This window comes from Thunnus maccoyii, chromosome 8 (assembly GCF_910596095.1).
Source record: "Thunnus maccoyii chromosome 8, fThuMac1.1, whole genome shotgun sequence".
In the NCBI taxonomy this organism is placed as follows: Eukaryota; Metazoa; Chordata; class Actinopteri; order Scombriformes; family Scombridae; genus Thunnus; species Thunnus maccoyii.
In genome coordinates this window covers 5,607,825-5,634,398 of record NC_056540.1, presented here as the reverse complement: position 1 = coordinate 5,634,398, position 26,574 = coordinate 5,607,825, and the positions used below count along the sequence as shown (strand labels likewise).

The following is a 26,574-nucleotide window of genomic DNA, read 5'->3' as shown; positions in this document are numbered from 1 at the left end:
TCCTGTATCTGTTTCAAATTAAAAGCCCTCTAACATTTCTGTGGACATAATCCCTTAATTTCCTAAGGCTTTTATTGTGCAATATTTGCAGGACTGTGTTGTGAGAAATTAAGCGACTTGCACGGCTCCATACATTAGTGGAGACCTGGCTTTTAACTGAGTACTGGCATTTATTTGAGGAAATATGGTAGTCATAATAGAAACCCCACCTAGGCTATAATTATATTATGTTAATAAGTCAGCATCAACATCAGGTGAAGGGCAGTATTTTCCCAGTGTGCCCTCTCTCTCTGTTGCTCTGAACGAGGGTAAACACAAGTCACGTGAAGTGACCCCTCATCAAGGATGGATGACACCAAACTCACTGTAGAGATAGAAAAACACACAGAGCTCAATGACCCAAGGAATAAGTGTTGTAAAGATATTAGAAAAAAAAGAAAAAGCATGGGATGCAGTTGCCTCAGCTGTTGGTCCAGATGGTAATTTTGGATATATTTTTGTGATGCATGACATATTGTCTTTCACCCCATATAAGTAACTCAAACTAATGTAAATAAAGAGACAGCTTTTTTACTGTGTCTTTATATATAGGCCTATATATAGAGGCTATACAGAATTGTTTTTTCTGACTGTGGCCTACTTTGAGCCATGTAAAAGATTGTTGCTTTTACAATTAAGCACATGCTCCTTGACCTTTTTCTATCTGAGCAGCAGTTCAGCAAGGTAGCTGTCATGCACAGGTAGAGGTAGGCAGTGTGGCCAGAGCGTTAGACTCCAGAAAACACCTTTTCCTAGGATACAAAACATCCATTATCACCTGTGTATCCCAAGTGTCAAATGGCAAGTAAGGAGAGATGAGACACATGAGACACTTTGTATGAACTAGTTCATTTGGAGTTTTGCAAAGGTTTTATGAGGAGGGAAATGCATGCAACACAATTGTTAAGACATATTCATATTACAGCAGAAAAACAAGGGTCTTGTGCTGCGCATTCTGTGTTCGTCTGCACAGTAATTTACCACTCTGGAACTCAAGGCAGTTCTGTACTAAACATTGCCTCCTTTTTTCTGATTACCATCACAATGCACCACATACACAACAATGAGGAGGCATGCACAAAAGATGTTTTTCCAGGATAATGTGAATGTCATTAGACCTTAAGGATACAAACAATGCGTTGTGATGAGAAACACCGAAATTAAACATAACTGTGTTTGTTCATGAGAAAACTCCATAGGGCACCTTAATATATGTCACTATGTCACAAAATTACAGTATGTGCTGATTCACATATTTATTAATTTGCTACAGCCCTTCACTAGTACAACCCGAACCTATACTGAGTGTCAGTTCATGGGAAGTACTGTGATCATCAGACCTCTCTGAATTAGACACGCAAGTAGCATGACTCAGCATCAGCTACAGAGTTCTTACCAAATACTTTGGGAGTCATCACATTAATATTTTCCCTAATAGTGCGAAAAATGAACCAGTTAGTTTGGAGAAATTAAGTCGTCAGGGGATTTGAAAAGTCACTAAATCAAGCAACAAAGTGACCAAGCTGACAGCAGTGTCTTCCTTCTTGGAGATGATTTCCCCCCAGTGACCATATCCAACAGCAGAATTTAATTTGTTCAAATAGGGTGAATACAAAACACGCACATACACGCACGCACACACACACACACACACACACACACACTGTTAGCAGTGAATGTTGGGTAGACTCCGCTGAATGGCAATGGCAGGTTGTTCTCTCCTTGGACTCCAGACAAAACCTTTTCCCGGGATACAAAACATCCATTATCACCTGTGTGTCCCAAGTGGCAAATGGCAGGTAAGGAGAAAACACATGAGAATGCACTAACACACTACGTCACACACACATAATAGTGCATAAACTCAGTTTCTGACACAGTGAATGGTATCAGCATGCACACAAAGTAAGAGGTATTCGCTTCTGTATGTATTTAAATCATAGGCACACACAATCACTTTAAAAGCACATTTCTCTGTAAGTGTTACTGCCTTGAGAGCTTTAGCTTGAAAAAGTCAATGTGCTAACAAATATGCACCAAGGGAGCATTTCAGGTCATATGTTACTTTGATAGAATATTTTTTTTAATCTTTTCAAAAACTTGCTTCGGTATGCCTCCATGGGCAATAGTCCTCAAATATTAGTTACACCCAAGCACAGCCATTCAGGCATGTAGATATACTTGGAAAAGGAATTTCTTCTGGATTGTGTTTGGTTGAACCTCTATCTCCAGCAGAAAAGGTAAGTTCACTTTATGGTTAATTGCTTCATTGCATGACTAGACTCCTGCATCCTTTATTTGTTCAGGGAATAGAACTTGTAATCCTGACGGTGTCACTGCCTTGCTCTAAACCTTGAATGAGTTATGCAGGAATTGTATCTCCATTTTAGGTGATTCAAATAGGTCTGGTAATGTGCTGCTACCCCTGTTGAGCTTTGTAGGGTATGTAATGTTCCTGTGCCAGAGACATACAAACAGCCACAAAAATGGCGATGAGTGTAGATAAGATCCTCACGGTTATAGGGGTTGTTGTAAATCAACTAACACTGAACCTTGAGGTTGTATGGCTATCATGTTAGCAAACAGTTGCATATTAATACATCCAGGCATCACACAATGTTAGCATTCCTTTGTAGTCATGTGTCTGGCCACCTGACTAAAGCAAGTCCAATATTCACTCTCTGTAGCTCTGTTCTGAACTTCACCAGTGTACAAGGGGGTTTATGTGTGTTTTAAAGAGCTGCCTGCTGCTTCTGGAAATGATGATGGTGAGAACAGGTGAGTAAACCAAACCAATAAAGTTGCAGGCTGATAAAACACAATGAGATAACAAATGTTTAACATTCTGTAGAGGTGAGGGGAACTGCAGAGTTGGGTGATCTGTGTGAATCTGTTGGTTCTTCACTACAAGCATAAAAATAGTGATTAGTGCGACTTTAAGCCCCGATGAAGGATTTGAACATTTTAAATCCCTAACACCGCACAACCCAACCAACAGCACATACTCTGCAGAGTATTTTTCCATCCCTTTACACCTGGGCAGGTAGTGTGCAGTGGGTTTATCAGAGCTTTATTTGGCTGAAACCAGCTGCCTGATGCTGCTGGAAACAATGTTGATGAGAGTGGTGAGAGTGAATCAAAACATAAAGTTGTGGGCTCTTAATTTAAAACAGCAGATGGATGCTGAAATGCTCTGCAGAGATGAAGGAAACTGCAGAGTAAGGTGATAATTCTCTGTGGGCTCATCACCAATGAGCAACACCTGTCTTATTTCACGTTGTCATTTGATCCTTTGTTACTATAAAAATATTCAGTAAGTAGCTTTAAGGTAACAGCACCTTGCAACTGTTACAGCAGCTTCAGTTCTGAATGAAAAGGACATTGGCAGGACATATGTGTCAGTCATTACTGATAAATTACGGCAAAATATGAACATAACATGAACACAGTATCAGACTCAATAATAAAATAGAAAATGTAATTCAGTCTGGTTATTGGGCTAACAATTTTGCTAATTTTCTCTATTGAAACTCTTTGAGCTTTGGATTGTTGGTCAGAAAAAACAAGAAATTTGAACAAGTCTGCTTGGACTCGGATGATTTACAGACTGAGTGGCAAATTCACAAAGAATGGATTGTGGCCACTGATAGCGCCATGAATTGCGTATCATTTGCAACTACTATCCGCCCACAATTTGCCTTTTTTTTTTTGCATCTGATCGAGTGAGCGGAGCGGTTTCCAGTGTTTCAGGCTTTTCTCCATATTTCAGCACACAGATTGGTCCATAATGAAAACTGAAGAGAGAACAAAAGCCTCAAATTGCATGTCTTTAATTAACAGAGGAGTGATATATTTTGCTTTTTTTTACTTTTCTAGTATTTGGCATCTATAACATAATCTACTGAAATGTCAAAATACTGTTATAAATGTGACTCTGGCAGGTCTGAAACATGTAAGATTAATGTCTGAATCTTAATTGAATCAATAAATGTTGTTCAGGTGTCACTGAATGTATCTGGGATTTCAGGGAAACATCAGTGCTGATGTTCTGTTTGGTGCCCACAGCTGGCTGTGTGTCACAGCTGGCTGCAGCATCACACAGCAGCTGAAACATTAAGTGCATCTCCAAACTTACAAAGAGGCTGTGCGCATGTACGCATGTGGCACAGCAGCAGTAACTTCATTAACACCAGATCGGTCAGGATCTGACGGTAATTAACGTTCTCTGTTCTGCTACACATCTATATGAGTCAGGTGTTACACACAGATTCCAGCTTATACGGCGGACTTGTTTGTAATAATGCAGCTTTTATGGATGAATCCTGAGCACCATCAGCACTGTCAGGACATTTTTATTTTTAAGTGGCTGAACATCTGAGATAAGCCTACCACCCCATACCTACCTGACAAACCCCCCCCCCCCCCCCCATGTCTGACTGAAGATTTCGCCCTTGATATCATTCAATGTCAATTCAATATCATTCAAGTCTCACAAGCTTGAAGATTTGAGGAGACACTAATGATTTCACTCTAACTGTGTGTAGCTACTAGTTCGTTTTGTGAATTGGACATAGAAAGGGGCCAATTTTGCGCCACACGTATACATATTATCTAATTTACATACATGCAAATAGCTGTTGGGCTTCATATTCCGTGTGCATGAGACAAAAGCAGGCCTGCATGCAGTCACAAAGCCTGATAACAAGGAAGGGTGCCAAGTTAAACAAAGGGAGTCAAAAATGTACTCCATCTCCCAACATGCTTTGGTCAGTTTGCACCTTGGTATTAAATTCAGAAACTCTTGTCTCCCATTGGCAGAGTAGCTGAAACATCAGAGGAGGTCACAGCGACACAGCCCTGACGTCACCACCCCTTTAAGTGCTGGCTGCACACAGAAATCTCTGCCTGTCCATTGCAACTGTGCTAGGAGGAAGCTCTGTTCCCTCCATGAGCCAGTTTACTAAAGGAGGTAACCCCGTAAATGTGTACAAGGAACGGCCAGCTGCAAAAGGAACAGACAGCATGCATGCTAATATAATGAAATGTTCAGACAAATGACACAAATTGCTCAACAGATGTCCTGCTCCTCTGCTGGTGTAGTTGACACCATAGTTATGTTGCATGAAGGTGATGCAATATGTGCTATTGCAGGCCGTGACTACATGATTTTCATTGCTAAGTACCTGACAGATCTTTGACTGTAGCTGTTAAAGAAACTGCCCTGTCAGGTGGTGTGGCCGAGTGGTCTAAGGCGCTGGATCAGACTCCAGTCTCTCAGGGTCGAGGTTTTGAATCCCACCACTGGCAGTAAGACATTTGTCCTTTATTGTACCAGGTAACCATCGAAAATTCTCTTTGTTGACCGAGAGTGTTGTCTCAGGCTACGTGCAGTCTCTATCGTTGTGCATTCAAAATCCAACACTGCGGCCTTCAGCTCTTGGAAGTTGGAATTTCTAGCCATAAACACAGGATAAGAGTGGGAAGATGGGAAAAGTCATTCGAAATTCCCAGCAAGGTCTGGTGTAATTGCTTGACTGCGCATACCGTTACAGGGAAGCCTATCAAGTCTTAAACCGGAATGTGCACCTACTCAGCGCATTTCCATCAGTGTTTTCAGAATGAAAGAATTCACGTTCTTATGACAAGGTCATATTTCAGATTGAAACATTTCCACTTTGGTGCGTTACTTCCAAGTAGATTTGCATAGGAAGAGCAGTTGCCAATCCGGTCCTCCTTTTTGGAGGTCCACTTGATTTACCGAAAGTCTCCAGGTGCTCTGACATTGGTTTTTAAATGTCAGGGAAATGCGGGTGAAAGCCCTAGCTTCCTTAACGAAGAGCAGAGTGGCGCAGCGGAAGCGTGCTGGGCCCATAACCCAGAGGTCGATGGATCGAAACCATCCTCTGCTAATCATACCTTATGACATCCAGCAAGGCTCCATGCAGTCTTCATGTCATGCAGTCCCACCCCTGCCAGTCAGACATTTTGTCCTTCATTGTTCAAGTAAACCTGTCAAGTACATGGCCAGGCAAAGATGATTAAACTGTCCCTTTCAGGGCCTCTGTATGTATTAGACTTGTACCACAAAATGCAAGGCAACGTCCTCTGGTGATCATGAACCCGATGTCAGTGGTGGTGTCCAAAGTTGAACATTTGAGTTCTCATGATTTAGAAATAGTGCTGGTCAAAGCAGAGACACCTGGGAAATTCCTGCTCTTCACACTTGGTCGCTCAGTAATGTTGGAGAGCAGCACTGTACATTTCTGATGTCGCTATGGACATTGACAGTTAAGAACTTGATTGATTTGCTGTTTCCTCCCTTGGAAATACCACGGGCCAAACATGACCCCTTTGGAAGCGGAGGTAGTGTGGCCGAGTGGTCTAAGGCGCTGGATTTAGGCTCCAGTCTCTATGGAGGCGTGGGTTCAAATCCCACCACTGCCATATTTAGCTCCTGGTATTTGGAGTTTCTCTCCATAAACTGGGCATCATGGCAGGAAGGTGCGAAAGATCTTAGCTGTTAAAGAAACCTCCCTGTCAGGTAGTGTGGCCGAGTGGTCTAAGGCGCTGGATTAAGGCTCCAGTCCCTCAGGGGGCGTGGGTTCGAATCCCACCACTGCCAGTCGGACGTTTGCACCTCACCTGTCAGCTAACCTTCGAAAACAGTCTTTGCCAACTGAAAGTGTTGTCTCAGGCTACTTGCAGTCTCTATCAGTGTGGGTTCAAAACCCACCACTGCGACCTTCAGCTCTTGGAAGTTGGAATTTCTAGCCATAAACACAGGATAACGGCGGGGCGGAAGATGGGCAAAGTCATTCGAAATTCCCAGCAAGGTCTGGTGTAACTGCTTGACTGCGCATACCGTTACAGGGAAGCCTATCAAGTCTTAAACCGGAATGTGCACCTACTCAGCGCTTTTCCATCAGTGTTTTCAGAATGAAAGAATTCACGTTCTTATGACAATTTTTCAGATTGAAACATTTCCACTTTGGTGCGTTACTTCCAAGTAGATTTGCATAGGAAGAGCAGTTGCCAATCCGGTCCTCCTTTTTTGGAGGTCCACTTGATTTACCAAAAGTCTCCAGGTGCTCTGACATTGGTTTTTAAATGTCAGGGAAATGCGGGTGAAAGCCCTAGCTTCCTTAACGAAGAGCAGAGTGGCGCAGCGGAAGCGTGCTGGGCCCATAACCCAGAGGTCGATGGATCGAAACCATCCTCTGCTAATCATACCTTTTGACATCCAGCAAGGCTCCATGCAGTCTTCATGTCATGCAGTCCCACCGCTGCCAGTCAGACATTTTGTCCTTCATTGTTCAAGTAAACCTGTCAAGTACATGGCCAGGCAAAGATGGTTAAACTGTCCTTTTCAGGGCCTCTGTATGTATTAGACTTGTACCACAAAATGCAAGGCAACGTCCTCTGGTGATCATGAACCCGATGTCAGTGGTGGTGTCCAAAGTTGAACATTTGAGTTCTCATGATTTAGAAATAGTGCTGGTCAAAGCAGAGACACCTGGGAAATTCCTGCTCTTCACACTTGGTCGCTCAGTAATGCTGGATAGCAGCACTGTACATTTCTGATGTCGCTATGGACATTGACAGTTAAGAACTTGATTGATTTTCTGTTTCCTCCCTTGGAAATACCACGGGCCAAACATGACCCCTTTAGAAGCGGAGGTAGTGTGGCCGAGTGGTCTAAGGCGCTGGATTAAGGCTCCAGTCCCTCAGGGGGCGTGGGTTCGAATCCCACCACTGCCAGTCGGACGTTTGCACCTCACCTGTCAGCTAACCTTCGAAAACAGTCTTTGCCAACTGAAAGTGTTGTCTCAGGCTACTTGCAGTCTCTATCAGTGTGGGTTCAAAACCCACCACTGCGACCTTCAGCTCTTGGAAGTTGGAATTTCTAGCCATAAACACAGGATAACGGCGGGGCGGAAGATGGGCAAAGTCATTCGAAATTCCCAGCAAGGTCTGGTGTAACTGCTTGACTGCGCATACCGTTACAGGGAAGCCTATCAAGTCTTAAACCGGAATGTGCACCTACTCAGCGCTTTTCCATCAGTGTTTTCAGAATGAAAGAATTCACGTTCTTATGACAAGGTCATATTTCAGATTGAAACATTTCCACTTTGGTGCGTTACTTCCAAGTAGATTTGCATAGGAAGAGCAGTTGCCAATCCGGTCCTCCTTTTTGGAGGTCCACTTGATTTACCGAAAGTCTCCAGGTGCTCTGACATTGGTTTTTAAATGTCAGGGAAATGCGGGTGAAAGCCCTAGCTTCCTTAACGAAGAGCAGAGTGGCGCAGCGGAAGCGTGCTGGGCCCATAACCCAGAGGTCGATGGATCGAAACCATCCTCTGCTAATCATACCTTTTGACATCCAGCAAGGCTCCATGCAGTCTTCATGTCATGCAGTCCCACCGCTGCCAGTCAGACATTTTGTCCTTCATTGTTCAAGTAAACCTGTCAAGTACATGGCCAGGCAAAACTGTCCCTTTCAGGGCCTCTGTATGTATTAGACTTGTACCACAAAATGCAAGGCAACGTCCTCTGGTGATCATGAACCCGATGTCAGTGGTGGTGTCCAAAGTTGAACATTTGAGTTCTCATGATTTAGAAATAGTGCTGGTCAAAGCAGAGACACCTGGGAAATTCCTGCTCTTCACACTTGGTCGCTCAGTAATGTTGGAGAGCAGCACTGTACATTTCTGATGTCGCTATGAACATTGACAGTTAAGAACTTGATTGATTTGCTGTTTCCTCCCTTGGAAATACCACGGGCCAAACATGACCCCTTTGGAAGCGGAGGTAGTGTGGCCGAGTGGTCTAAGGCGCTGGATTTAGGCTCCAGTCTCTATGGAGGCGTGGGTTCAAATCCCACCACTGCCATATTTAGCTCCTGGTATTTGGAGTTTCTCTCCATAAACTGGGCATCATGGCAGGAAGGTGCGAAAGATCTTAGCTGTTAAAGAAACCTCCCTGTCAGGTAGTGTGGCCGAGTGGTCTAAGGCGCTGGATTAAGGCTCCAGTCCCTCAGGGGGCGTGGGTTCGAATCCCACCACTGCCAGTCGGACGTTTGCACCTCACCTGTCAGCTAACCTTCGAAAACAGTCTTTGCCAACTGAAAGTGTTGTCTCAGGCTACTTGCAGTCTCTATCAGTGTGGGTTCAAAACCCACCACTGCGACCTTCAGCTCTTGGAAGTTGGAATTTCTAGCCATAAACACAGGATAACGGCGGGGCGGAAGATGGGCAAAGTCATTCGAAATTCCCAGCAAGGTCTGGTGTAACTGCTTGACTGCGCATACCGTTACAGGGAAGCCTATCAAGTCTTAAACCGGAATGTGCACCTACTCAGCGCTTTTCCATCAGTGTTTTCAGAATGAAAGAATTCACGTTCTTATGACAATTTTTCAGATTGAAACATTTCCACTTTGGTGCGTTACTTCCAAGTAGATTTGCATAGGAAGAGCAGTTGCCAATCCGGTCCTCCTTTTTGGAGGTCCACTTGATTTACCAAAAGTCTCCAGGTGCTCTGACATTGGTTTTTAAATGTCAGGGAAATGCGGGTGAAAGCCCTAGCTTCCTTAACGAAGAGCAGAGTGGCGCAGCGGAAGCGTGCTGGGCCCATAACCCAGAGGTCGATGGATCGAAACCATCCTCTGCTAATCATACCTTTTGACATCCAGCAAGGCTCCATGCAGTCTTCATGTCATGCAGTCCCACCGCTGCCAGTCAGACATTTTGTCCTTCATTGTTCAAGTAAACCTGTCAAGTACATGGCCAGGCAAAGATGGTTAAACTGTCCCTTTCAGGGCCTCTGTATGTATTAGACTTGTACCACAAAATGCAAGGCAACGTCCTCTGGTGATCATGAACCCGATGTCAGTGGTGGTGTCCAAAGTTGAACATTTGAGTTCTCATGATTTAGAAATAGTGCTGGTCAAAGCAGAGACACCTGGGAAATTCCTGCTCTTCACACTTGGTCGCTCAGTAATGCTGGATAGCAGCACTGTACATTTCTGATGTCGCTATGGACATTGACAGTTAAGAACTTGATTGATTTTCTGTTTCCTCCCTTGGAAATACCACGGGCCAAACATGACCCCTTTAGAAGCGGAGGTAGTGTGGCCGAGTGGTCTAAGGCGCTGGATTAAGGCTCCAGTCCCTCAGGGGGCGTGGGTTCGAATCCCACCACTGCCAGTCGGACCTTTGCACCTCACCTGTCAGCTAACCTTCGAAAACAGTCTTTGCCAACTGAAAGTGTTGTCTCAGGCTACTTGCAGTCTCTATCAGTGTGGGTTCAAAACCCACCACTGCGACCTTCAGCTCTTGGAAGTTGGAATTTCTAGCCATAAACACAGGATAACGGCGGGGCGGAAGATGGGCAAAGTCATTCGAAATTCCCAGCAAGGTCTGGTGTAACTGCTTGACTGCGCATACCGTTACAGGGAAGCCTATCAAGTCTTAAACCGGAATGTGCACCTACTCAGCGCTTTTCCATCAGTGTTTTCAGAATGAAAGAATTCACGTTCTTATGACAAGGTCATATTTCAGATTGAAACATTTCCACTTTGGTGCGTTACTTCCAAGTAGATTTGCATAGGAAGAGCAGTTGCCAATCCGGTCCTCCTTTTTGGAGGTCCACTTGATTTACCGAAAGTCTCCAGGTGCTCTGACATTGGTTTTTAAATGTCAGGGAAATGCGGGTGAAAGCCCTAGCTTCCTTAACGAAGAGCAGAGTGGCGCAGCGGAAGCGTGCTGGGCCCATAACCCAGAGGTCGATGGATCGAAACCATCCTCTGCTAATCATACCTTTTGACATCCAGCAAGGCTCCATGCAGTCTTCATGTCATGCAGTCCCACCGCTGCCAGTCAGACATTTTGTCCTTCATTGTTCAAGTAAACCTGTCAAGTACATGGCCAGGCAAAACTGTCCCTTTCAGGGCCTCTGTATGTATTAGACTTGTACCACAAAATGCAAGGCAACGTCCTCTGGTGATCATGAACCCGATGTCAGTGGTGGTGTCCAAAGTTGAACATTTGAGTTCTCATGATTTAGAAATAGTGCTGGTCAAAGCAGAGACACCTGGGAAATTCCTGCTCTTCACACTTGGTCGCTCAGTAATGTTGGAGAGCAGCACTGTACATTTCTGATGTCGCTATGAACATTGACAGTTAAGAACTTGATTGATTTGCTGTTTCCTCCCTTGGAAATACCACGGGCCAAACATGACCCCTTTGGAAGCGGAGGTAGTGTGGCCGAGTGGTCTAAGGCGCTGGATTTAGGCTCCAGTCTCTATGGAGGCGTGGGTTCAAATCCCACCACTGCCATATTTAGCTCCTGGTATTTGGAGTTTCTCTCCATAAACTGGGCATCATGGCAGGAAGGTGCGAAAGATCTTAGCTGTTAAAGAAACCTCCCTGTCAGGTAGTGTGGCCGAGTGGTCTAAGGCGCTGGATTAAGGCTCCAGTCCCTCAGGGGGCGTGGGTTCGAATCCCACCACTGCCAGTCGGACGTTTGCACCTCACCTGTCAGCTAACCTTTGAAACCTTTGAAAACAGTCTTTGCCAACTGAAAGTGTTGTCTCAGGCTACTTGCAGTCTCTATCAGTGTGGGTTCAAAACCCACCACTGCGACCTTCAGCTCTTGGAAGTTGGAATTTCTAGCCATAAACACAGGATAACGGCGGGGCGGAAGATGGGCAAAGTCATTCGAAATTCCCAGCAAGGTCTGGTGTAACTGCTTGACTGCGCATACCGTTACAGGGAAGCCTATCAAGTCTTAAACCGGAATGTGCACCTACTCAGCGCTTTTCCATCAGTGTTTTCAGAATGAAAGAATTCACGTTCTTATGACAAGGTCATATTTCAGATTGAAACATTTCCACTTTGGTGCGTTACTTCCAAGTAGATTTGCATAGGAAGAGCAGTTGCCAATCCGGTCCTCCTTTTTGGAGGTCCACTTGATTTACCGAAAGTCTCCAGGTGCTCTGACATTGGTTTTTAAATGTCAGGGAAATGCGGGTGAAAGCCCTAGCTTCCTTAACGAAGAGCAGAGTGGCACAGCGGAAGCGTGCTGGGCCCATAACCCAGAGGTCGATGGATCGAAACCATCCTCTGCTAATCATACCTTTTGACATCCAGCAAGGCTCCATGCAGTCTTCATGTCATGCAGTCCCACCGCTGCCAGTCAGACATTTTGTCCTTCATTGTTCAAGTAAACCTGTCAAGTACATGGCCAGGCAAAGATGATTAAACTGTCCCTTTCAGGGCCTCTGTATGTATTAGACTTGTACCACAAAATGCAAGGCAACGTCCTCTGGTGATCATGAACCCGATGTCAGTGGTGGTGTCCAAAGTTGAACATTTGAGTTCTCATGATTTAGAAATAGTGCTGGTCAAAGCAGAGACACCTGGGAAATTCCTGCTCTTCACACTTGGTCGCTCAGTAATGCTGGATAGCAGCACTGTACATTTCTGATGTCGCTATGGACATTGACAGTTAAGAACTTGATTGATTTGCTGTTTCCTCCCTTGGAAATACCACGGGCCAAACATGACCCCTTTGGAAGCGGAGGTAGTGTGGCCGAGTGGTCTAAGGCGCTGGATTTAGGCTCCAGTCTCTATGGAGGCGTGGGTTCAAATCCCACCACTGCCATATTTAGCTCCTGGTATTTGGAGTTTCTCTCCATAAACTGGGCATCATGGCAGGAAGGTGCGAAAGATCTTAGCTGTTAAAGAAACCTCCCTGTCAGGTAGTGTGGCCGAGTGGTCTAAGGCTCTGGATTAAGGCTCCAGTCCCTCAGGGGGCGTGGGTTCGAATCCCACCACTGCCAGTCGGACGTTTGCACCTCACCTGTCAGCTACCCTTTGAAAACAGTCTTTGCCAACTGAAAGTGTTGTCTCAGGCTACTTGCAGTCTCTATCAGTGTGGGTTCAAAACCCACCACTGCGACCTTCAGCTCTTGGAAGTTGGAATTTCTAGCCATAAACACAGGATAACGGCGGGGCGGAAGATGGGCAAAGTCATTCGAAATTCCCAGCAAGGTCTGGTGTAACTGCTTGACTGCGCATACCGTTACAGGGAAGCCTATCAAGTCTCAAACCGGAATGTGCACCTACTCAGCGCTTTTCCATCAGTGTTTTCAGAATGAAAGAATTCACGTTCTTATGACAAGGTCATATTTCAGATTGAAACATTTCCACTTTGGTGCGTTACTTCCAAGTAGATTTGCATAGGAAGAGCAGTTGCCAATCCGGTCCTCCTTTTTGGAGGTCCACTTGATTTACCGAAAGTCTCCAGGTGCTCTGACATTGGTTTTTAAATGTCAGGGAAATGCGGGTGAAAGCCCTAGCTTCCTTAACGAAGAGCAGAGTGGCGCAGCGGAAGCGTGCTGGGCCCATAACCCAGAGGTCGATGGATCGAAACCATCCTCTGCTAATCATACCTTTTGACATCCAGCAAGGCTCCATGCAGTCTTCATGTCATGCAGTCCCACCCCTGCCAGTCAGACATTTTGTCCTTCATTGTTCAAGTAAACCTGTCAAGTACATGGCCAGGCAAAGATGATTAAACTGTCCCTTTCAGGGCCTCTGTATGTATTAGACTTGTACCACAAAATGCAAGGCAACGTCCTCTGGTGATCATGAACCCGATGTCAGTGGTGGTGTCCAAAGTTGAACATTTGAGTTCTCATGATTTAGAAATAGTGCTGGTCAAAGCAGAGACACCTGGGAAATTCCTGCTCTTCACACTTGGTCGCTCAGTAATGCTGGATAGCAGCACTGTACATTTCTGATGTCGCTATGGACATTGACAGTTAAGAACTTGATTGATTTTCTGTTTCCTCCCTTGGAAATACCACGGGCCAAACATGACCCCTTTGGAAGCGGAGGTAGTGTGGCCGAGTGGTCTAAGGCGCTGGATTAAGGCTCCAGTCCCTCAGGGGGCGTGGGTTCGAATCCCACCACTGCCAGTCGGACGTTTGCACCTCACCTGTCAGCTAACCTTCGAAAACAGTCTTTGCCAACTGAAAGTGTTGTCTCAGGCTACTTGCAGTCTCTATCAGTGTGGGTTCAAAACCCACCACTGCGACCTTCAGCTCTTGGAAGTTGGAATTTCTAGCCATAAACACAGGATAACGGCGGGGCGGAAGATGGGCAAAGTCATTGAAATTCCCAGCAAGGTCTGGTGTAACTGCTTGACTGCGCATACCGTTACAGGGAAGCCTATCAAGTCTTAAACCGGAATGTGCACCTACTCAGCGCTTTTCCATCAGTGTTTTCAGAATGAAAGAATTCACGTTCTTATGACAATTTTTCAGATTGAAACATTTCCACTTTGGTGCGTTACTTCCAAGTAGATTTGCATAGGAAGAGCAGTTGCCAATCCGGTCCTCCTTTTTGGAGGTCCACTTGATTTACCGAAAGTCTCCAGGTGCTCTGACATTGGTTTTTAAATGTCAGGGAAATGCAGGTGAAAGCCCTAGCTTTCTTAACGAAGAGCAGAGTGGCGCAGCGGAAGCGTGCTGGGCCCATAACCCAGAGGTCGATGGATCGAAACCATCCTCTGCTAATCATACCTTTTGACATCCAGCAAGGCTCCATGCAGTCTTCATGTCATGCAGTCCCACCGCTGCCAGTCAGACATTTTGTCCTTCATTGTTCAAGTAAACCTGTCAAGTACATGGCCAGGCAAAGATGGTTAAACTGTCCCTTTCAGGGCCTCTGTATGTATTAGACTTGTACCACAAAATGCAAGGCAACGTCCTCTGGTGATCATGAACCCGATGTCAGTGGTGGTGTCCAAAGTTGAACATTTGAGTTCTCATGATTTAGAAATAGTGCTGGTCAAAGCAGAGACACCTGGGAAATTCCTGCTCTTCACACTTGGTCGCTCAGTAATGCTGGATAGCAGCACTGTACATTTCTGATGTCGCTATGGACATTGACAGTTAAGAACTTGATTGATTTTCTGTTTCCTCCCTTGGAAATACCATGGGCCAAACATGACCCTTTCGAAGCGGAGGTAGTGTGGCCGAGTGGTCTAAGGCGCTGGATTTAGGCTCCAGTTTCTATGGAGGCATGGGTTCAAATCCCACCACTGCCATATTTAGCTCCTGATATTTGGAGTTTCTCTCCATAAACTGGGCATCATGGCAGGAAGGTGCGAAAGATCTTAGCTGTTAAAGAAACCTCCCTGTCAGGTAGTGTGGCCGAGTGGTCTAAGGCGCTGGATTAAGGCTCCAGTCCCTCAGGGGGCGTGGGTTCGAATCCCACCACTGCCAGTTGGACGTTTGCACCTCACCTGTCAGCTAACCTTCGAAAACAGTCTTTGCCAACTGAAAGTGTTGTCTCAGGCTACTTGCAGTCTCTATCAGTGTGGGTTCAAAACCCACCACTGTGACCTTCAGCTCTTGGAAGTTGGAATTTCTAGCCATAAACACAGGATAACAGCGGGGCGGAAGATGGGCAAAGTCATTCGAAATTCCCAGCAAGGTCTGGTGTAACTGCTTGACTGCGCATACCGTTACAGGGAAGCCTTTCAAGTCTTAAACCGGAATGTGCACCTACTCAACGCTTTTCCATCAGTGTTTTCAGAATGAAAGAATTCACGTTCTTATGACAATATTTCAGATTGAAACATTTCCACTTTGGTGCGTTACTTCCAAGTAGATTTGCATAGGAAGAGCAGTTGCCAATCCGGTCCTCCTTTTTGGAGGTCCACTTGATTTACCGAAAGTCTCCAGGTGCTCTGACATTGGTTTTTAAATGTCAGGGAAATGCGGGTGAAAGCCCTAGCTTCCTTAACGAAGAGCAGAGTGGCGCAGCGGAAGCGTGCTGGGCCCATAACCCAGAGGTCGATGGATCGAAACCATCCTCTGCTAATCATACCTTTTGACATCCAGCAAGGCTCCATGCAGTCTTCATGTCATGCAGTCCCACCGCTGCCAGTCAGACATTTTGTCCTTCATTGTTCAAGTAAACCTGTCAAGTACATGGCCAGGTAAAGATGATTAAACTGTCCCTTTCAGGGCCTCTGTATGTATTAGACTTGTACCACAAAATGCAAGGCAACGTCCTCTGGTGATCATGAACCCGATGTCAGTGGTGGTGTCCAAAGTTGAACATTTGAGTTCTCATGATTTAGAAATAGTGCTGGTCAAAGCAGAGACACCTGGGAAATTCCTGCTCTTCACACTTGGTCGCTCAGTAATGCTGGATAGCAGCACTGTACATTTCTGATGTCGCTATGGACATTGACAGTTAAGAACTTGATTGATTTTCTGTTTCCTCCCTTGGAAATACCACGGGCCAAACATGACCCCTTTGGAAGCGGAGGTAGTGTGGCCGAGTGGTCTAAGGCGCTGGATTTAGGCTCCAGTCTCTATGGAGGCGTGGGTTCAAATCCCACCACTGCCATATTTAGCTCCTGGTACTTGGAGTTTCTCTCCATAAACTGGGCATTATGGCAGGAAGGTGCGAAAGATCTTAGCTGTTAAAGAAACCTCCCTGTCAGGTAGTGTGGCCGAGTGGTCTAAGGCGCTGGATTAAGGCTCCAGTCCCTCAGGGGGCGTGGGTTCGAATCCCACCACTGCCAGTTGGACGTTTGCACCTCACCTGTCAGCTAACCTTCGAAAACAGTCTTTGCCAACTGAAAGTGTTGTCTCAGGCTACTTGCAGTCTCTATCAGTGTGGGTTCAAAACCCACCACTGCGACCTTCAGCTCTTGGAAGTTGGAATTTCTAGCCATAAACACAGGATAACGGCGGGGCGGAAGATGGGCAAAGTCATTCGAAATTCCCAGCAAGGTCTGGTGTAACTGCTTGACTGCGCATACCGTTACAGGGAAGCCTATCAAGTCTTAAACCGGAATGTGCACCTACTCAGCGCTTTTCCATCAGTGTTTTCAGAATGAAAGAATTCACGTTCTTATGACAAGGTCATATTTCAGATTGAAACATTTCCACTTTGGTGCGTTACTTCCAAGTAGATTTGCATAGGAAGAGCAGTTGCCAATCCGGTCCTCCTTTTTGGAGGTCCACTTGATTTACCGAAAGTCTCCAGGTGCTCTGACATTGGTTTTTAAATGTCAGGGAAATGCGGGTGAAAGCCCTAGCTTCCTTAACGAAGAGCAGAGTGGCGCAGCGGAAGCGTGCTGGGCCCATAACCCAGAGGTCGATGGATCTAAACCATCCTCTGCTAATCATACCTTTTGACATCCAGCAAGGCTCCATGCAGTCTTCATGTCATGCAGTCCCACCGCTGCCAGTCAGACATTTTGTCCTTCATTGTTCAAGTAAACCTGTCAAGTACATGGCCAGGTAAAGATGATTAAACTGTCCCTTTCAGGGCCTCTGTATGTATTAGACTTGTACCACAAAATGCAAGGCAACGTCCTCTGGTGATCATGAACCCGATGTCAGTGGTGGTGTCCAAAGTTGAACATTTGAGTTCTCATGATTTAGAAATAGTGCTGGTCAAAGCAGAGACACCTGGGAAATTCCTGCTCTTCACACTTGGTCGCTCAGTAATGCTGGATAGCAGCACTGTACATTTCTGATGTCGCTATGGACATTGACAGTTAAGAACTTGATTGATTTTCTGTTTCCTCCCTTGGAAATACCACGGGCCAAACATGACCCCTTTGGAAGCGGAGGTAGTGTGGCCGAGTGGTCTAAGGCGCTGGATTTAGGCTCCAGTCTCTATGGAGGCGTGGGTTCAAATCCCACCACTGCCATATTTAGCTCCTGGTACTTGGAGTTTCTCTCCATAAACTGGGCATCATGGCAGGAAGGTGCGAAAGATCTTAGCTGTTAAAGAAACCTCCCTGTCAGGTAGTGTGGCCGAGTGGTCTAAGGCGCTGGATTAAGGCTCCAGTCCCTCAAGGGGCGTGGGTTCGAATCCCACCACTGCCAGTCGGACGTTTGCACCTCACCTGTCAGCTAACCTTCGAAAACAGTCTTTGCCAACTGAAAGTGTTGTCTCAGGCTACTTACAGTCTCTATCAGTGTGGGTTCAAAACCCACCACTGCGACCTTCAGCTCTTGGAAGTTGGAATTTCTAGCCATAAACACAGGATAACGGCGGGGCGGAAGATGGGCAAAGTCATTCGAAATTCCCAGCAAGGTCTGGTGTAACTGCTTGACTGCGCATACCGTTACAGGGAAGCCTATCAAGTCTTAAACCGGAATGTGCACCTACTCAGCGCTTTTCCATCAGTGTTTTCAGAATGAAAGAATTCACGTTCTTATGACAAGGTCATATTTCAGATTGAAACATTTCCACTTTGGTGCGTTACTTCCAAGTAGATTTGCATAGGAAGAGCAGTTGCCAATCCGGTCCTCCTTTTTGGAGGTCCACTTGATTTACCGAAAGTCTCCAGGTGCTCTGACATTGGTTTTTAAATGTCAGGGAAATGCGGGTGAAAGCCCTAGCTTCCTTAACGAAGAGCAGAGTGGCGCAGCGGAAGCGTGCTGGGCCCATAACCCAGAGGTCGATGGATCGAAACCATCCTCTGCTAATCATACCTTTTGACATCCAGCAAGGCTCCATGCAGTCTTCATGTCATGCAGTCCCACCGCTGCCAGTCAGACATTTTGTCCTTCATTGTTCAAGTAAACCTGTCAAGTACATGGCCATGCAAAGATGATTAAACTGTCCCTTTCAGGGCCTCTGTATGTATTAGACTTGTACCACAAAATGCAAGGCAACGTCCTCTGGTGATCATGAACCCGATGTCAGTGGTGGTGTCCAAAGTTGAACATTTGAGTTCTCATGATTTAGAAATAGTGCTGGTCAAAGCAGAGACACCTGGGAAATTCCTGCTCTTCACACTTGGTCGCTCAGTAATGCTGGATAGCAGCACTGTACATTTCTGATGTCGCTATGGACATTGATAGTTAAGAACTTGATTGATTTTCTGTTTCCTCCCTTGGAAATACCACGGGCCAAACATGACCCCTTTGGAAGCGGAGGTAGTGTGGCCGAGTGGTCTAAGGCGCTGGATTTAGGCTCCAGTCTCTATGGAGGCGTGGGTTCAAATCCCACCACTGCCATATTTAGCTCCTGGTATTTGGAGTTTCTCTCCATAAACTGGGCATCATGGCAGGAAGGTGCGAAAGATCTTAGCTGTTAAAGAAACCTCCCTGTCAGGTAGTGTGGCCGAGTGGTCTAAGGCGCTGGATTAAGGCTCCAGTCCCTCAGGGGGCGTGGGTTCGAATCCCACCACTGCCAGTCGGACGTTTGCACCTCACCTGTCAGCTAACCTTCGAAAACAGTCTTTGCCAACTGAAAGTGTTGTCTCAGGCTACTTGCAGTCTCTATCAGTGTGGGTTCAAAACCCACCACTGCGACCTTCAGCTCTTGGAAGTTGGAATTTCTAGCCATAAACACAGGATAACGGCGGGGCGGAAGATGGGCAAAGTCATTCGAAATTCCCAGCAAGGTCTGGTGTAACTGCTTGACTGCGCATACCGTTACAGGGAAGCCTATCAAGTCTTAAACCGGAATGTGCACCTACTCAGCGCTTTTCCATCAGTGTTTTCAGAATGAAAGAATTCACGTTCTTATGACAAGGTCATATTTCAGATTGAAACATTTCCACTTTGGTGCGTTACTTCCAAGTAGATTTGCATAGGAAGAGCAGTTGCCAATCCGGTCCTCCTTTTTGGAGGTCCACTTGATTTACCGAAAGTCTCCAGGTGCTCTGACATTGGTTTTTAAATGTCAGGGAAATGCGGGTGAAAGCCCTAGCTTCCTTAACGAAGAGCAGAGTGGCACAGCGGAAGCGTGCTGGGCCCATAACCCAGAGGTCGATGGATCGAAACCATCCTCTGCTAATCATACCTTTTGACATCCAGCAAGGCTCCATGCAGTCTTCATGTCATGCAGTCCCACCGCTGCCAGTCAGACATTTTGTCCTTCATTGTTCAAGTAAACCTGTCAAGTACATGGCCAGGCAAAGATGATTAAACTGTCCCTTTCAGGGCCTCTGTATGTATTAGACTTGTACCACAAAATGCAAGGCAACGTCCTCTGGTGATCATGAACCCGATGTCAGTGGTGGTGTCCAAAGTTGAACATTTGAGTTCTCATGATTTAGAAATAGTGCTGGTCAAAGCAGAGACACCTGGGAAATTCCTGCTCTTCACACTTGGTCGCTCAGTAATGCTGGATAGCAGCACTGTACATTTCTGATGTCGCTATGGACATTGACAGTTAAGAACTTGATTGATTTTCTGTTTCCTCCCTTGGAAATACCACGGGCCAAACATGACCCCTTTGGAAGCGGAGGTAGTGTGGCCGAGTGGTCTAAGGCGCTGGATTTAGGCTCCAGTCTCTATGGAGGCGTGGGTTCAAATCCCACCACTGCCATATTTAGCTCCTGGTACTTGGAGTTTCTCTCCATAAACTGGGCATTATGGCAGGAAGGTGCGAAAGATCTTAGCTGTTAAAGAAACCTCCCTGTCAGGTAGTGTGGCCGAGTGGTCTAAGGCGCTGGATTAAGGCTCCAGTCCCTCAGGGGGCGTGGGTTCGAATCCCACCACTGCCAGTCGGACGTTTGCACCTCACCTGTCAGCTAACCTTCGAAAACAGTCTTTGCCAACTGAAAGTGTTGTCTCAGGCTACTTGCAGTCTCTATCAGTGTGGGTTCAAAACCCACCACTGCGACCTTCAGCTCTTGGAAGTTGGAATTTCTAGCCATAAACACAGGATAACGGCGGGGCGGAAGATGGGCAAAGTCATTCGAAATTCCCAGCAAGGTCTGGTGTAACTGCTTGACTGCGCATACCGTTACAGGGAAGCCTATCAAGTCTTAAACCGGAATGTGCACCTACTCAGCGCTTTTCCATCAGTGTTTTCAGAATGAAAGAATTCACGTTCTTATGACAAGGTCATATTTCAGATTGAAACATTTCCACTTTGGTGCGTTACTTCCAAGTAGATTTGCATAGGAAGAGCAGTTGCCAATCCGGTCCTCCTTTTTGGAGGTCCACTTGATTTACCGAAAGTCTCCAGGTGCTCTGACATTGGTTTTTAAATGTCAGGGAAATGCGGGTGAAAGCCCTAGCTTCCTTAACGAAGAGCAGAGTGGCGCAGCGGAAGCGTGCTGGGCCCATAACCCAGAGGTCGATGGATCGAAACCATCCTCTGCTAATCATACCTTTTGACATCCAGCAAGGCTCCATGCAGTCTTCATGTCATGCAGTCCCACCGCTGCCAGTCAGACATTTTGTCCTTCATTGTTCAAGTAAACCTGTCAAGTACATGGCCAGGTAAAGATGATTAAACTGTCCCTTTCAGGGCCTCTGTATGTATTAGACTTGTACCACAAAATGCAAGGCAACGTCCTCTGGTGATCATGAACCCGATGTCAGTGGTGGTGTCCAAAGTTGAACATTTGAGTTCTCATGATTTAGAAATAGTGCTGGTCAAAGCAGAGACACCTGGGAAATTCCTGCTCTTCACACTTGGTCGCTCAGTAATGCTGGATAGCAGCACTGTACATTTCTGATGTCGCTATGGACATTGACAGTTAAGAACTTGATTGATTTTCTGTTTCCTCCCTTGGAAATACCACGGGCCAAACATGACCCCTTTGGAAGCGGAGGTAGTGTGGCCGAGTGGTCTAAGGCGCTGGATTTAGGCTCCAGTCTCTATGGAGGCGTGGGTTCAAATCCCACCACTGCCATATTTAGCTCCTGGTACTTGGAGTTTCTCTCCATAAACTGGGCATTATGGCAGGAAGGTGCGAAAGATCTTAGCTGTTAAAGAAACCTCCCTGTCAGGTAGTGTGGCCGAGTGGTCTAAGGCGCTGGATTAAGGCTCCAGTCCCTCAGGGGGCGTGGGTTCGAATCCCACCACTGCCAGTCGGACGTTTGCACCTCACCTGTCAGCTAACCTTCGAAAACAGTCTTTGCCAACTGAAAGTGTTGTCTCAGGCTACTTGCAGTCTCTATCAGTGTGGGTTCAAAACCCACCACTGCGACCTTCAGCTCTTGGAAGTTGGAATTTCTAGCCATAAACACAGGATAACGGCGGGGCGGAAGATGGGCAAAGTCATTCGAAATTCCCAGCAAGGTCTGGTGTAACTGCTTGACTGCGCATACCGTTACAGGGAAGCCTATCAAGTCTTAAACCGGAATGTGCACCTACTCAGCGCTTTTCCATCAGTGTTTTCAGAATGAAAGAATTCACGTTCTTATGACAAGGTCATATTTCAGATTGAAACATTTCCACTTTGGTGCGTTACTTCCAAGTAGATTTGCATAGGAAGAGCAGTTGCCAATCCGGTCCTCCTTTTTGGAGGTCCACTTGATTTACCGAAAGTCTCCAGGTGCTCTGACATTGGTTTTTAAATGTCAGGGAAATGCGGGTGAAAGCCCTAGCTTCCTTAACGAAGAGCAGAGTGGCGCAGCGGAAGCGTGCTGGGCCCATAACCCAGAGGTCGATGGATCTAAACCATCCTCTGCTAATCATACCTTTTGACATCCAGCAAGGCTCCATGCAGTCTTCATGTCATGCAGTCCCACCGCTGCCAGTCAGACATTTTGTCCTTCATTGTTCAAGTAAACCTGTCAAGTACATGGCCAGGTAAAGATGATTAAACTGTCCCTTTCAGGGCCTCTGTATGTATTAGACTTGTACCACAAAATGCAAGGCAACGTCCTCTGGTGATCATGAACCCGATGTCAGTGGTGGTGTCCAAAGTTGAACATTTGAGTTCTCATGATTTAGAAATAGTGCTGGTCAAAGCAGAGACACCTGGGAAATTCCTGCTCTTCACACTTGGTCGCTCAGTAATGCTGGATAGCAGCACTGTACATTTCTGATGTCGCTATGGACATTGACAGTTAAGAACTTGATTGATTTTCTGTTTCCTCCCTTGGAAATACCACGGGCCAAACATGACCCCTTTGGAAGCGGAGGTAGTGTGGCCGAGTGGTCTAAGGCGCTGGATTTAGACTCCAGTCTCTATGGAGGCGTGGGTTTAAATCCCACCACTGCCATATTTAGCTCCTGGTACTTGGAGTTTCTCTCCATAAACTGGGCATCATGGCAGGAAGGTGCGAAAGATCTTAGCTGTTAAAGAAACCTCCCTGTCAGGTAGTGTGGCCGAGTGGTCTAAGGCGCTGGATTAAGGCTCCAGTCCCTCAAGGGGCGTGGGTTCGAATCCCACCACTGCCAGTCGGACGTTTGCACCTCACCTGTCAGCTAACCTTCGAAAACAGTCTTTGCCAACTGAAAGTGTTGTCTCAGGCTACTTACAGTCTCTATCAGTGTGGGTTCAAAACCCACCACTGCGACCTTCAGCTCTTGGAAGTTGGAATTTCTAGCCATAAACACAGGATAACGGCGGGGCGGAAGATGGGCAAAGTCATTCGAAATTCCCAGCAAGGTCTGGTGTAACTGCTTGACTGCGCATACCGTTACAGGGAAGCCTATCAAGTCTTAAACCGGAATGTGCACCTACTCAGCGCTTTTCCATCAGTGTTTTCAGAATGAAAGAATTCACGTTCTTATGACAAGGTCATATTTCAGATTGAAACATTTCCACTTTGGTGCGTTACTTCCAAGTAGATTTGCATAGGAAGAGCAGTTGCCAATCCGGTCCTCCTTTTTGGAGGTCCACTTGATTTACCGAAAGTCTCCAGGTGCTCTGACATTGGTTTTTAAATGTCAGGGAAATGCGGGTGAAAGCCCTAGCTTCCTTAACGAAGAGCAGAGTGGCGCAGCGGAAGCGTGCTGGGCCCATAACCCAGAGGTCGATGGATCGAAACCATCCTCTGCTAATCATACCTTTTGACATCCAGCAAGGCTCCATGCAGTCTTCATGTCATGCAGTCCCACCGCTGCCAGTCAGACATTTTGTCCTTCATTGTTCAAGTAAACCTGTCAAGTACATGGCCATGCAAAGATGATTAAACTGTCCCTTTCAGGGCCTCTGTATGTATTAGACTTGTACCACAAAATGCAAGGCAACGTCCTCTGGTGATCATGAACCCGATGTCAGTGGTGGTGTCCAAAGTTGAACATTTGAGTTCTCATGATTTAGAAATAGTGCTGGTCAAAGCAGAGACACCTGGGAAATTCCTGCTCTTCACACTTGGTCGCTCAGTAATGCTGGATAGCAGCACTGTACATTTCTGATGTCGCTATGGACATTGACAGTTAAGAACTTGATTGATTTTCTGTTTCCTCCCTTGGAAATACCACGGGCCAAACATGACCCCTTTGGAAGCGGAGGTAGTGTGGCCGAGTGGTCTAAGGCGCTGGATTTAGGCTCCAGTCTCTATGGAGGCGTGGGTTCAAATCCCACCACTGCCATATTTAGCTCCTGGTATTTGGAGTTTCTCTCCATAAACTGGGCATCATGGCAGGAAGGTGCGAAAGATCTTAGCTGTTAAAGAAACCTCCCTGTCAGGTAGTGTGGCCGAGTGGTCTAAGGCGCTGGATTAAGGCTCCAGTCCCTCAGGGGGCGTGGGTTCGAATCCCACCACTGCCAGTCGGACGTTTGCACCTCACCTGTCAGCTAACCTTCGAAAACAGTCTTTGCCAACTGAAAGTGTTGTCTCAGGCTACTTGCAGTCTCTATCAGTGTGGGTTCAAAACCCACCACTGCGACCTTCAGCTCTTGGAAGTTGGAATTTCTAGCCATAAACACAGGATAACGGCGGGGCGGAAGATGGGCAAAGTCATTCGAAATTCCCAGCAAGGTCTGGTGTAACTGCTTGACTGCGCATACCGTTACAGGGAAGCCTATCAAGTCTTAAACCGGAATGTGCACCTACTCAGCGCTTTTCCATCAGTGTTTTCAGAATGAAAGAATTCACGTTCTTATGACAAGGTCATATTTCAGATTGAAACATTTCCACTTTGGTGCGTTACTTCCAAGTAGATTTGCATAGGAAGAGCAGTTGCCAATCCGGTCCTCCTTTTTGGAGGTCCACTTGATTTACCGAAAGTCTCCAGGTGCTCTGACATTGGTTTTTAAATGTCAGGGAAATGCGGGTGAAAGCCCTAGCTTCCTTAACGAAGAGCAGAGTGGCGCAGCGGAAGCGTGCTGGGCCCATAACCCAGAGGTCGAGGGATCGAAACCATCCTCTGCTAATCATACCTTTTGACATCCAGCAAGGCTCCATGCAGTCTTCATGTCATGCAGTCCCACCGCTGCCAGTCAGACATTTTGTCCTTCATTGTTCAAGTAAACCTGTCAAGTACATGGCCATGCAAAGATGATTAAACTGTCCCTTTCAGGGCCTCTGTATGTATTAGACTTGTACCACAAAATGCAAGGCAACGTCCTCTGGTGATCATGAACCCGATGTCAGTGGTGGTGTCCAAAGTTGAACATTTGAGTTCTCATGATTTAGAAATAGTGCTGGTCAAAGCAGAGACACCTGGGAAATTCCTGCTCTTCACACTTGGTCGCCCAGTAATGCTGGATAGCAGCACTGTACATTTCTGATGTCGCTATGGACATTGACCTTTAAGAACTTGATTGATTTTCTGTTTCCTCCCTTGGAAATACCACGGGCCAAACATGACCCCTTTGGAAGCGGAGGTAGTGTGGCCGAGTGGTCTAAGGCGCTGGATTTAGGCTCCAGTCTCTATGGAGGCGTGGGTTCAAATCCCACCACTGCCATATTTAGCTCCTGGTATTTGGAGTTTCTCTCCATAAACTGGACATCATGGCAGGAAGGTGCGAAAGATCTTAGCTGTTAAAGAAAACTCCCTGTCAGGTAGTGTGGTCTAAGGCACTGGATTAAGGGTCCAGTCCCTCAGGGGGCGTGGGTTCGAATCCCACCACTGCCAGTTGGACATTTGCACCTCACCTGTCAGCTAACCTTCGAAAACAGTCGAAGTTTGCCAACTTTCAGTTGGCAAACAGTCTTTGCCAACTGAAAGTGTTGTCTCAGGCTACTTGCAGTCTCTATCAGTGTGGGTTCAAAACCCACCACTGCGACCTTCAGCTCTTGGAAGTTGGAATTTCTAGCCATAAACACAGGATAACGGCGGGGCGGAAGATGGGCAAAGTCATTCGAAATTCCCAGCAAGGTCTGGTGTAACTGCTTGACTGCGCATACCGTTACAGGGAAGCCTATCAAGTCTTAAACCGGAATGTGCACCTACTCAGCGCTTTTCCATCAGTGTTTTCAGAATGAAAGAATTCACGTTCTTATGACAAGGTCATATTTCAGATTGAAACATTTCCACTTTGGTGCGTTACTTCCAAGTAGATTTGCATAGGAAGAGCAGTTGCCAATCCGGTCCTCCTTTTTGGAGGTCCACTTGATTTACCGAAAGTCTCCAGGTGCTCTGACATTGGTTTTTAAATGTCAGGGAAATGCGGGTGAAAGCCCTAGCTTCCTTAACGAAGAGCAGAGTGGCGCAGCGGAAGCGTGCTGGGCCCATAACCCAGAGGTCGATGGATCGAAACCATCCTCTGCTAATCATACCTTTTGACATCCAGCAAGGCTCCATGCAGTCTTCATGTCATGCAGTCCCACCGCTGCCAGTCAGACATTTT

At 46.4% G+C, this 26,574-nt stretch overlaps 2 long non-coding RNA genes and 29 other non-coding genes across 31 annotated transcripts; all 31 read left to right on the top strand.

The window, feature by feature from the left end:
- The first annotated feature begins 6,360 nt into the window (after positions 1-6,360).
- On the top strand, positions 6,361-9,147 carry LOC121901366. Its single transcript, XR_006097260.1, has 2 exons — positions 6,361-6,580; positions 7,717-9,147. It is a non-coding gene; the product is annotated as an uncharacterized LOC121901366 (long non-coding RNA).
- Positions 6,402-6,483, top strand: trnal-uag. The gene has a single exon. It is a non-coding gene; the product is annotated as a tRNA-Leu (tRNA).
- trnal-aag lies at positions 6,580-6,661 on the top strand. Its single transcript has one exon. It is a non-coding gene; the product is annotated as a tRNA-Leu (tRNA).
- trnal-aag lies at positions 7,716-7,797 on the top strand. Its single transcript has one exon. It is a non-coding gene; the product is annotated as a tRNA-Leu (tRNA).
- trnal-uag lies at positions 8,847-8,928 on the top strand. The gene has a single exon. It is a non-coding gene; the product is annotated as a tRNA-Leu (tRNA).
- On the top strand, positions 9,025-9,106 carry trnal-aag. Its single transcript has one exon. It is a non-coding gene; the product is annotated as a tRNA-Leu (tRNA).
- Positions 9,148-10,159: 1,012 nt separating the features above from the next.
- Positions 10,160-10,241, top strand: trnal-aag. Its single transcript has one exon. It is a non-coding gene; the product is annotated as a tRNA-Leu (tRNA).
- Positions 10,242-10,258: 17 nt separating this feature from the next.
- Positions 10,259-14,058, top strand: LOC121901367. The gene is made up of 2 exons (XR_006097261.1): positions 10,259-11,469; positions 13,937-14,058. It is a non-coding gene; the product is annotated as an uncharacterized LOC121901367 (long non-coding RNA).
- Positions 11,291-11,372, top strand: trnal-uag. Its single transcript has one exon. It is a non-coding gene; the product is annotated as a tRNA-Leu (tRNA).
- Positions 11,469-11,550, top strand: trnal-aag. The gene has a single exon. It is a non-coding gene; the product is annotated as a tRNA-Leu (tRNA).
- trnal-uag lies at positions 12,618-12,699 on the top strand. Its single transcript has one exon. It is a non-coding gene; the product is annotated as a tRNA-Leu (tRNA).
- trnal-aag lies at positions 12,796-12,877 on the top strand. Its single transcript has one exon. It is a non-coding gene; the product is annotated as a tRNA-Leu (tRNA).
- Positions 13,936-14,017, top strand: trnal-aag. The gene has a single exon. It is a non-coding gene; the product is annotated as a tRNA-Leu (tRNA).
- Positions 14,059-15,068: 1,010 nt separating the features above from the next.
- On the top strand, positions 15,069-15,150 carry trnal-uag. The gene has a single exon. It is a non-coding gene; the product is annotated as a tRNA-Leu (tRNA).
- A 96-nt stretch (positions 15,151-15,246) lies between these two features.
- On the top strand, positions 15,247-15,328 carry trnal-aag. Its single transcript has one exon. It is a non-coding gene; the product is annotated as a tRNA-Leu (tRNA).
- Positions 15,329-16,381: 1,053 nt separating this feature from the next.
- Positions 16,382-16,463, top strand: trnal-uag. Its single transcript has one exon. It is a non-coding gene; the product is annotated as a tRNA-Leu (tRNA).
- Positions 16,464-16,559: 96 nt separating this feature from the next.
- On the top strand, positions 16,560-16,641 carry trnal-aag. Its single transcript has one exon. It is a non-coding gene; the product is annotated as a tRNA-Leu (tRNA).
- Positions 16,642-17,699: 1,058 nt separating this feature from the next.
- On the top strand, positions 17,700-17,781 carry trnal-uag. The gene has a single exon. It is a non-coding gene; the product is annotated as a tRNA-Leu (tRNA).
- Positions 17,782-17,877: 96 nt separating this feature from the next.
- On the top strand, positions 17,878-17,959 carry trnal-aag. The gene has a single exon. It is a non-coding gene; the product is annotated as a tRNA-Leu (tRNA).
- A 1,058-nt stretch (positions 17,960-19,017) lies between these two features.
- On the top strand, positions 19,018-19,099 carry trnal-uag. Its single transcript has one exon. It is a non-coding gene; the product is annotated as a tRNA-Leu (tRNA).
- Positions 19,100-19,195: 96 nt separating this feature from the next.
- Positions 19,196-19,277, top strand: trnal-aag. Its single transcript has one exon. It is a non-coding gene; the product is annotated as a tRNA-Leu (tRNA).
- Positions 19,278-20,335: 1,058 nt separating this feature from the next.
- Positions 20,336-20,417, top strand: trnal-uag. The gene has a single exon. It is a non-coding gene; the product is annotated as a tRNA-Leu (tRNA).
- Positions 20,418-20,513: 96 nt separating this feature from the next.
- trnal-aag lies at positions 20,514-20,595 on the top strand. Its single transcript has one exon. It is a non-coding gene; the product is annotated as a tRNA-Leu (tRNA).
- Positions 20,596-21,653: 1,058 nt separating this feature from the next.
- Positions 21,654-21,735, top strand: trnal-uag. Its single transcript has one exon. It is a non-coding gene; the product is annotated as a tRNA-Leu (tRNA).
- Positions 21,736-21,831: 96 nt separating this feature from the next.
- trnal-aag lies at positions 21,832-21,913 on the top strand. Its single transcript has one exon. It is a non-coding gene; the product is annotated as a tRNA-Leu (tRNA).
- A 1,058-nt stretch (positions 21,914-22,971) lies between these two features.
- On the top strand, positions 22,972-23,053 carry trnal-uag. Its single transcript has one exon. It is a non-coding gene; the product is annotated as a tRNA-Leu (tRNA).
- A 96-nt stretch (positions 23,054-23,149) lies between these two features.
- On the top strand, positions 23,150-23,231 carry trnal-aag. Its single transcript has one exon. It is a non-coding gene; the product is annotated as a tRNA-Leu (tRNA).
- A 1,058-nt stretch (positions 23,232-24,289) lies between these two features.
- On the top strand, positions 24,290-24,371 carry trnal-uag. The gene has a single exon. It is a non-coding gene; the product is annotated as a tRNA-Leu (tRNA).
- Positions 24,372-24,467: 96 nt separating this feature from the next.
- On the top strand, positions 24,468-24,549 carry trnal-aag. Its single transcript has one exon. It is a non-coding gene; the product is annotated as a tRNA-Leu (tRNA).
- A 1,058-nt stretch (positions 24,550-25,607) lies between these two features.
- On the top strand, positions 25,608-25,689 carry trnal-uag. The gene has a single exon. It is a non-coding gene; the product is annotated as a tRNA-Leu (tRNA).
- A 735-nt stretch (positions 25,690-26,424) lies between these two features.
- Positions 26,425-26,496, top strand: trnam-cau. The gene has a single exon. It is a non-coding gene; the product is annotated as a tRNA-Met (tRNA).
- Positions 26,497-26,574: the final 78 nt, after the last annotated feature.